The 8695-nt window shown below is 44.5% G+C and overlaps 1 long non-coding RNA gene across 1 annotated transcript; it reads right to left on the bottom strand.

The window, feature by feature from the left end:
* Positions 1–209: 209 nt before the first annotated feature.
* LOC131480752 (uncharacterized) lies at positions 210–2893 on the bottom strand. The gene is made up of 3 exons (XR_009245782.1): positions 2682–2893; positions 1258–1460; positions 210–274 (listed from the first exon to the last, which is right to left on the bottom strand). It is a non-coding gene; the product is annotated as an uncharacterized LOC131480752 (long non-coding RNA).
* Between the last annotated feature and the right edge of the window lie 5802 nt (positions 2894–8695).

Here is an 8695-nt window from a genome sequence, read left to right as displayed (position 1 = left end):
ACTGCCGAAACTCTCCCGGCTCCTCAGCAGTGGCTCCTCTGCTTTTCGTGATGGAGAGTCTCTGGGCAGGAATGCTGGAAGCCCCACGTGCCCAGCAGCGACACCTGGGCTGATGATGAGCAGGCTATGCATGGTCTTACAAGCTCCTTGGAATGGTTCCACTGCTGCTCCGATTGGTAACACATTGAAGCACTTTCTAAACTTTGTAGCTCCTCCATAATTTTGAATCACTTTAAAGTGCTCATGCTCCAATCCGTAAAGTCTTCCTTAAGGGCTGCAGATGTATAAAAGGCACATGATCAAAATGACAGTAACCAACTCCTTCAATTTTACGTGTGGAAATTTCTGTGGGCTTCTCCCCCCCGAACACTTTGTATTGGTTGTTCACCAAGTACAAACAAAATGGTCATAAGGACACAGTGCACAAAATATCTGTTTTGCAACTGCACCAAGTAATCCAATGTAAACATTGTTTTTTTAAAAAGAAATCTTTCAGTTCTGTACCTGTGGTAGGTGTGTGTGTGTGTGTGTGTGTGTGTGTTTGCACTACACTTGCCCAGGAACCTGGTCAACTGGAGTCATCCAGAAGAGCCATTCAGGAATCTTCTGAAGGCAAATCTTTGGGAATGCCCTTGAAATAGCAGGCAGGCACCCACCATGCCAGGAGAAGCCAGAGAAGGAATGGAGCAGGAAACAGATCCTGCACTTCAAAGATCATGAAGTTCTTTCTGAATTGAACTAGATCTGTAAAGGTTTAAGCTAGTAACTGAGACGCTCCCTAGCATGGTCCTGTTAGCACTAACCGGCATTTGTCTTCAGATTAATGACTTAGGTCCTTCCAGCTACCCAATGATTCCAGTTCTGGTTGGGATCCTTCACAACTGAACCACATCAAACTCAGCACTGTTTCTCAACCAAGGTGTCACAGTAGTGTGGTGTAAACAATGTTGCTACTTAGGGGACAACTGACATGATCTTTACAGAAACATTGAAGCATCTAGCTTTATTGCACCTCAAATGAGATTTAATTGATAGAACACAGAAGATGAAATGCCTGCGTCAGGAGAACGCTTGGCGTTCCTTGTACATTTAGGTCTGGCGCAGCTTGGCCTTCAGCTGACCAGCAGGTGCAGCCAGCTCAGGCTGCCTAGCAAAGAGTGCTGCATGTAGCCTGACTCTTCACCAGACGCTGACTTTCTTTGCTATCATGCCTGTGAAGAAACGCACTCAGGAAGCCAGTGAATCATGGACACTTACTCTGTGGCTTTAGGTGTTCAGGTAAAGATGTATGATGTGGTTGTTTCAAGCATATTTATGGCTGAGTGTTCTTAGGTCCAATGAGGAGACAATCCAATGAGAGCAGAAAAATCCTTCTGTAGAGGAATATTTGGTTTTGAGTCTCTGCAGTTGAACAACATCAGGAGAGGATACATGCCCATCCACGCAGGATGTGATAGTTCCTGATGGAAGAAGAGAACACTGATTTCACAAGACTGACAAACTTGAGGTAGAAGAGCAGGCTTGTGGTAACACTGTTCCACGTGCATCTCCCTCTGAGTTTGTGTGAGTCTAAAACTGTTCGGAAATCACGATGACATAAACTTCTACTCTGCGTTCCTCCACTCTACCGGCTGAGCTGTCGAAGGGTGCACATCATGATATAAACTTAAGACATCTTCATGGTCGTCAGCTAGGTGGAGGTTTCTGATCTATGGGACACTTGGACATGTACGTGTGTTGCAATGTTTCATGAACATTTCTGTGGTTTTGTTATGTAGAGATTTTTAGTGGAGAGTCTCAGGTGGCAATAATGAGTAGGAAGTAGGGTACAAAACACTTTGTAAGGTATTGGGCCAATAAAGAATTTCCCCTTAAAAGTCAGCAGTGCTTCAGTCAATAGATGCTGAGGCAAATACAGATAAAAACTTAGAATAACTGCAAAATCATGAAATCTCCTTGATGTGCCTCTACTGATGCAACCAGACTCTCCCTGTCCTAACCTAATTCCCAGAGAAGCGCAGATTTTTCTGGGGAAAAGGGTCAAAAATGAATGTAGACGTTGAAGAAATGTAAGACCCAAGTCAGTGACATGTTCATGCTAGCTTCAATCCCTATTGCTGGCCCCTTCGTTTCTGTGCAAGATGCAGTCCTGAAGCAGTAGGTGGCTGAGCCAGACAGGCATAGAGATGCTGGGAGAGCAAGTCCCTGCTTCTTTTTTTTTTTTTTTTAAGATTTATTTATTTTATTACAAAGTCAGATATACAGAGAGGAGGAGAGATAGAGAGGAAAATCTTCCATCCGATGATTCACTCCCCAAGTGAGCCACAATGGCCCATGCACGCCAATCCGAAGCCGGAAACCAGGAACCTCTTCCGGGTCTCCCAACTGGGTGCAAGGTCCGTATGCATTGGGCCGTCCTCGACTGCTTTCCCAGGCCACAAGCAGGGACCTAAATGGGAAGTGGAACTGCCTGGATTAGAACCGGCACCCATATGGGGTCCCAGTGCGTTCTAGGCCAGGACTTAAGCCACTAGGCCACGCCGCTGGGCCAAAGTCTCTGCTTCTTATACCTTAAAGGGATGTCTCACCCCCTCCACTCAGGTGTGTGAGCCTAAGCCCTGAACCCCCACTTGCCGTAAGCTGGGAGACTGGAATTCTTGTTGGTTCTTGGGGTGACTTACATGGCTACTTGGTTGCTGCTTTCTATGCGGTGGGCCAGTGTTGCCCGTTGCACCTGTGCCGACTGGTCGTGCTGAGGATCTGGAGTCCATTGCTGATCTTCTTCTCCATTGTGGTACCCACTCATTGCTCAGTGGAGCAGTGCTCACGCCAACTCATCACTTAGGATGAGTATAAGGCCAACGTCCATAAACAATGCTTATGATGTAAATAGTGCTCAGAGATAAAACATTTTTAAATATTCCAACAAGAGAGATATCAAAAATACGAAAAATGAGAAAAGATAACATAGAGCAAAATAGATGTTAAGAATATCATTATACTGTAAAGGATTTTTTAAATATTCCAGCAATACAGGTATCTAAAATATTAATAATGAGAAAAGACACCATAGAACAAAATAGGTGTTAAGAATAACATTATGCTGTAAAGGATTGTTTAAATTATCCAGCGATAAAGGTATCAAACATATGAATAATGAGAAAAGATACCATAGTGTAAAATAGGTGCTAAGAATAACCTTATGCTGGACATTATAGGTCTTTCCATCTTCTCCTTAGACACTTCCTCACTTCTCTTTTTTAAAAAAAAAATGTAAATCTGAAAAAAATAGATAAACCTTAAAAGTAAATTAATGCAAAAATGAAAATTTCAAGAAGAAAACAGAAAATGCAAAATGGAACACAATAAGAAATGGAAATTAAAAGTTTTAAAAATGTAAACAAATAAAATAATGGAAATAAAAAATAAGTGACAAAACAGAATTTCAAACATTTTGAGAAGGAATGAGGATGTGTCTAAGGCAAAGAAATACACACTGCGAAAAACAAACTGAAAGTAAGAGGGAATAACAAAATTAATAACATAGAGAAGAGAACAAATAAACAAAATAGGCACAAATAAAACAGGTTAAAAAAGAAACAAGCCAACAGCTAGCTTGTTGCAGGTCCTCGAGCTCTCCTATGGAGAGCTGCTGGACAAAGGGCCCAGGCCTGGCCAGGGCTTTATATAGGGCTTTGGAATTGTGACCTGTCAATGGTTCTGTGTGATGTCAGAGCAGGACATGGTCCAATCACAGCTGGAGACAGTTGTGAGGGATTTTCTCAAGAAACCTTCTGCTTGAATCAAAGGACCCCCACAAGGGTTCTCTGAAGTTAGGGATAGAGAGTCATACTTGTTTGTTTGTTCGTTTGTTTTTTCAGATATATGGTCTAAGTACTTTTGTCAGAAAGCAACCAGTTGTGTGCACATAGCTGAATTGGTGGGTATGTGTTCTGTTCCATTGGTCATGCTAGTGCCATGTGGTTTTGGTTACTATGCTTTATTTATTTTTATGTAGATTTACTGATTTTTCTTGGCATGTCAGATTCACAGAGAAGGAGATGCAGAGAGAAAGGTGTTCCATCTGCTGGTTCATTGCCCAAGTGGCCACCATGGCCGGGGCTGAGGGGATCTGAAGGGCCGCATGCCATAGTGGCATTTTGTGTGAGTTCTGGTTGTTGTGTTTCTTATTCTGCTGCCTGCTATTGCAGTGAGAAAGGCAGTAGCTGATGGTATGAGTCCCTGGGTCCCTGCTACCAAAGTCAAGGGCACACATGGCATTCTGGGCTCCAGGTTGTTTCCCAGCCCAACCCCGGCTGACGTAGGCATTGGGAGAGTAGGAAGCAGTGGATGGAGGATTGATTTTTCTCTCCCTCTTCTCCCCTTGCTTGCTGTCACTTTGCCTTTCAAATATAAATAGATGTATGCAAAATGCCACCTTTACCAAAAAGGTGCATCTAGTCTTCATCAATCAGCCGTTTGTATCCTTCCCATGTAAATGTTTTTGAAAAGATTCATTTCTTTATTTGAAAGGCAGAATGAAAACACACACACACACACACACACACCTACACACACACACACACAGGGTTAGGAGGCAGGGAGGAGGCAGAATCTTCCATCTGTTGTTTCACTCTCCACTTGGCCAAGATGACTCCATTTGCACCAACCCAACACAAGAGCGGGATCTCCACCATCCAAGTCTCCCATGAGGTCACAGGGGTCCAGGCACTGGAGCCATCTCCTGTTGCCTTGCCAGATATATCCGTAGGGAGTTGGATTGGAAGGGGCAAGGCAAAGGTTTGAAGGAGTACTCACATGGGATGTTGCCATTGCAGGCAGAGGCTTACCCTTAACACCAGCCCTCTTGTTGCAAAATACAAATCCATTGCACAAGTACACCAGTGATTTAAAAATCCAGTTCCTGAGAGATTCCACAGCTGTCCTTTCTGAGACATAGATGAAGCTGCTCTAGTTACCCAACTTTCTGAACATATGTTTTTCTCTTCCTTGCACAGATAAATGCATATAAATGCAGACTTGCAGGGTTGTAGTGTAAGTATACAGGCTTATAAGAATCTACTAGGGGTACCAGTGCTGTGACATAGCAGGCAAAGCTGTTTCCTGTGGTACTGGCATCGCATATGGGTGCTGGTTCCAGCTCCTAACTCCTGATTTTAGACCAATACAGCTGCAGCCATTGTAGTTATTTTTGGAGTGAACCAGTGGATGAATGGTCTCTGTCTCTCTTCTTTTGCTGGTCACCCTGGCTTTCAAACAAAGATCTTTTTGGAAAACATGTATTTATTTTTATGATAAAGTCAGATATATAGAGAGGAGGAGAGACAGAAAGGAAGATCTTCCCTGCCATGCTTCATGGCCCAAGTGGCCGAATGGCCAGAGCTGAGCCAATCCAAAGCCAGGAGTCTGGGACTCTTCTGGCTCCCTTAATCTGTGCATTGTCCCAAGGCTTGGAGCCGTCCTCAACTGCTTTCCCAGGCTGCAAGCAGGGAGCCTGGTGGGAAGCGGAGCCAGCAGGACTAGGACAGATGTTCATATGGATCCCGGAGCATACAAGGCGAGGATTTTAGCTGTTCGGCTATCTCGTAGGATCTTCAAAGAAATAACTTTTTAAAAAATTTTCAAATTTATTTGTTAAAGCATACAAAGAGAAAGATCTTTCCCCTGCTGGTTTACTTCCCAAGCAGTCACATTGCCTAAGCCAAACTGAAGCCAGGAGCCAGGAGCTTTTTCAGAGTTTCCCATGCAGAGATTTGGACCATCTTCTACTGTTCACTAGATCACACGTGGGCAGCTGGCTGGCACATTTCTGGGATCCTAGTCATAATCAAATGAGATTTTAGCCACTAGAATATCATGTCATGCCCTTAAGTGACAGATGTTTAACAAATGATCTGACTGGAACATTTTGTAGATGGGGTCTATCATTTTTAAATTAGCTACACCACAAAGTGTGACAGTTCCAATTTCTGTCTATTATTATCAGCACTTGGTTTTGTTAGATGCTCTCCTTTATATTTATTTATTTTTCTAATATTTATGTACTTTTACAGGAGATGGAGGTTTACAGAGAGAACGATAGACTGGAAGATCTTTTATCTATTGGTCCTCTCCCCGAGTGACTGCAGTGTCTGTGCTGAGCAGATCAGAAGCCAGGAGCCAGAAGCCTCTTCCAGGCCTCCCATGCAGGCACATGGCCCCAAGGGTTTGGGCCATCCTCTGCTGTTGTCCCAGGCCATAAACAGAGAGCTGGATGGGAAGTGGAGCAGCTGGGACATGAACTGGTGCCTGTATGGCATTCTGGAGCATGCAAGGCAAGGAGTTAGCCAATCAGCCATTGCACCATGCCTGAGATCTTCTCCTTTTAGCCATTTTGTGCATATGAAGTAGCATTTCATTGTCATTTTCACTAACATTTCCCTGATGACTACTGGTGTTGCATGGCACAGATTTTCAAAATAGTGTGTGTGTGGAAGCCTGTCTCCAAGTAAACTATTTTTTAAAAACATTTATTTGTATTTTTAATTGGAGAGTCAAACATACAGAGAGGAAGAGATACAGAGATGAAGATCCTGTGTCTGCTGATTCACTCCCCAAAAGGCCACAATGGCTGGAACTGAGCTGATCTGAAGCCAGGAGCCAAGATCTTCCTGTTGGTCTCCCATGTTGATGCAGGGTCCCAAAGCCTTTGGCTGTCCTCCACTGTTTCCCCAGGCCACAAGTAAGGAGCTGGATGGGAAACGGGGTCACTGCAACATGAAGTTGCACCCACATGGCATCCCAGGACTTCCAACACAAGAAACTGGACCAGCAGACAATTGTGTCAGGCTCTAAAAGTGAACTCTTTTTTGTTTTTAGGATTTATTTATTTTATTACAAAGTCAGATATACAGAGAGAAGGAGAGACAGAGAGAAAGATCTTCCGTCCGATGATTTACTCCCCAAGTGAGCCACAACGGCCCGTGCACACTGATCCGAAGCCGGGAACCAGGAACCTCTTCCGGGTCTCCCACGTGGGTGCAAGGTCCCAATGCATTGGGCAGTCCTCGACTGCTTTCTCAGGCCACAGGCAGGGAGCTGGATGGGAAGTGGAGCTTCCTGGATTAGAACCGGCGCTCATATGGGATCCCAGGTGTTCAAGGCAAGGACTTTAGCCACTAGGCCACACGGCCGGGCCCTCTAAAAGTAAACTCTTAATCAGGAATTACAAAATCTCCCACAGGAAACTAAAAGCAAAAGCTGGATTCTCTGAGGCCCAGCAGGTAAAGCTTCCGCCTGTGACATCTGAACCCTTTATGGGTTGAAGTCCCAGCTGCTCTTCTTTCAGTACAGCTGGCTGCTAATGGGCCGGGCAAAAGCAGTAGGTGATGGTCCAAGTGCTTGGGCCACTTCCACCAACGTTGGAGACCCAGGTGAAGCCCCTGGCTCCTGCATGACTCAGTCCTGGCCACTTGCTGAATCAATTTCAGATTGAAGATCTTTCCCTCTTATACACACTTTACATATATATATATATGTGTGTGTGTGTGTGTGTGTGTGTGTGTGTGTATTAAATGAAGAATGTGTTTGAAAATAAAGCGAATGTGTCAAGTTTACTGGGGACCAGGTATGTTAAATTATTTGACAGAAACAAAGGAAAATACCTAAACAATTTCAGATACTGAATATCTACATATCACTTAGATCTAGCTCTTTGGACAAGAACCCCATGGTTTGCCTTCTGGATTCTCTGTAGCCAGGAGAATGGCAGCCTCTGAGTTAGGCAGTCATTACTGAAGCATGTTGGGGGAGGGCAAAGGTTCTTGATATGATTTTAGGAAGTGTCGGGATGGCAAAGCATTTAGCCAATGTAGGTGTGGCCAAGTGGAGGTAAGGGAAAAATGCCAGTGATATAGCCCAGTGGAACAACATGTAAATGTAAAGTCCAAATTGGCTACACCAAAGTTATGTGGAAAGTATACACACATCTAATTTAATATTTGTGAGAAGTGGAATATGCTGTGTAGCTGGTTTGTGATGTAGGATGGTTCAGTTAGGTCTTTTTTACTGTATGATGGTGGGACGCATTTGCATTCACCAGAAACCACAGTTTTGGTTCTGAGCTTTCCTCTTTCCTGGACTCTGTCTATATGTTATGACATGACCTGGTGATGCTGAGCAGAGGCTGTGAGTCCTCAGAGTCCAGTGGCTGTGTGGTTTCCAGGAAGAATAGCCAACATTCTAGAGTGTGCTCTGTTCCTCAGTTAGGATGGTGAGTATAGGAGCTTTATTAGATTCACTTAATAAAGTAAATGTTTCAGAGCAGGCGTGGTAGCCAGCGGCTAAGGTCCTTGCTGGTATGCTCTGGGATCTAAACTGGGTGCTAGTTCTAATTCTAGCAGTCCCGCTTCCCATCCAGTCTCTGAAGCAGTTTTGGTGAGGCGTGTTGCTGTATACATGGCTAAAATTCTTCTTTGCTACCACCGGGATCCCACATGTGTATTGCCTTGTATCCGACTGCTCCACTTCCTTCCTGCTACCGTAGAGGATGGCCCAAAAGCCTTGGGAAAATGTGCCCACCTGGGAGACCTGGAAGAAGCTCCTGGTTCCTGGACTCGAGTCAGCTTACCTGCAGCCCTTGCGGCAACTTGGCTAGTGACACAAGCTCTTTGGGAGGCGAGCAGTACAGATAGCA

Source organism: Ochotona princeps, chromosome 7, assembly GCF_030435755.1.
Source record: "Ochotona princeps isolate mOchPri1 chromosome 7, mOchPri1.hap1, whole genome shotgun sequence".
NCBI lineage: Eukaryota > Metazoa > Chordata > Mammalia > Lagomorpha > Ochotonidae > Ochotona > Ochotona princeps.
Note: the sequence above shows the minus strand (reverse complement) of the source record. Positions and strands in the feature narration are given on the sequence as shown.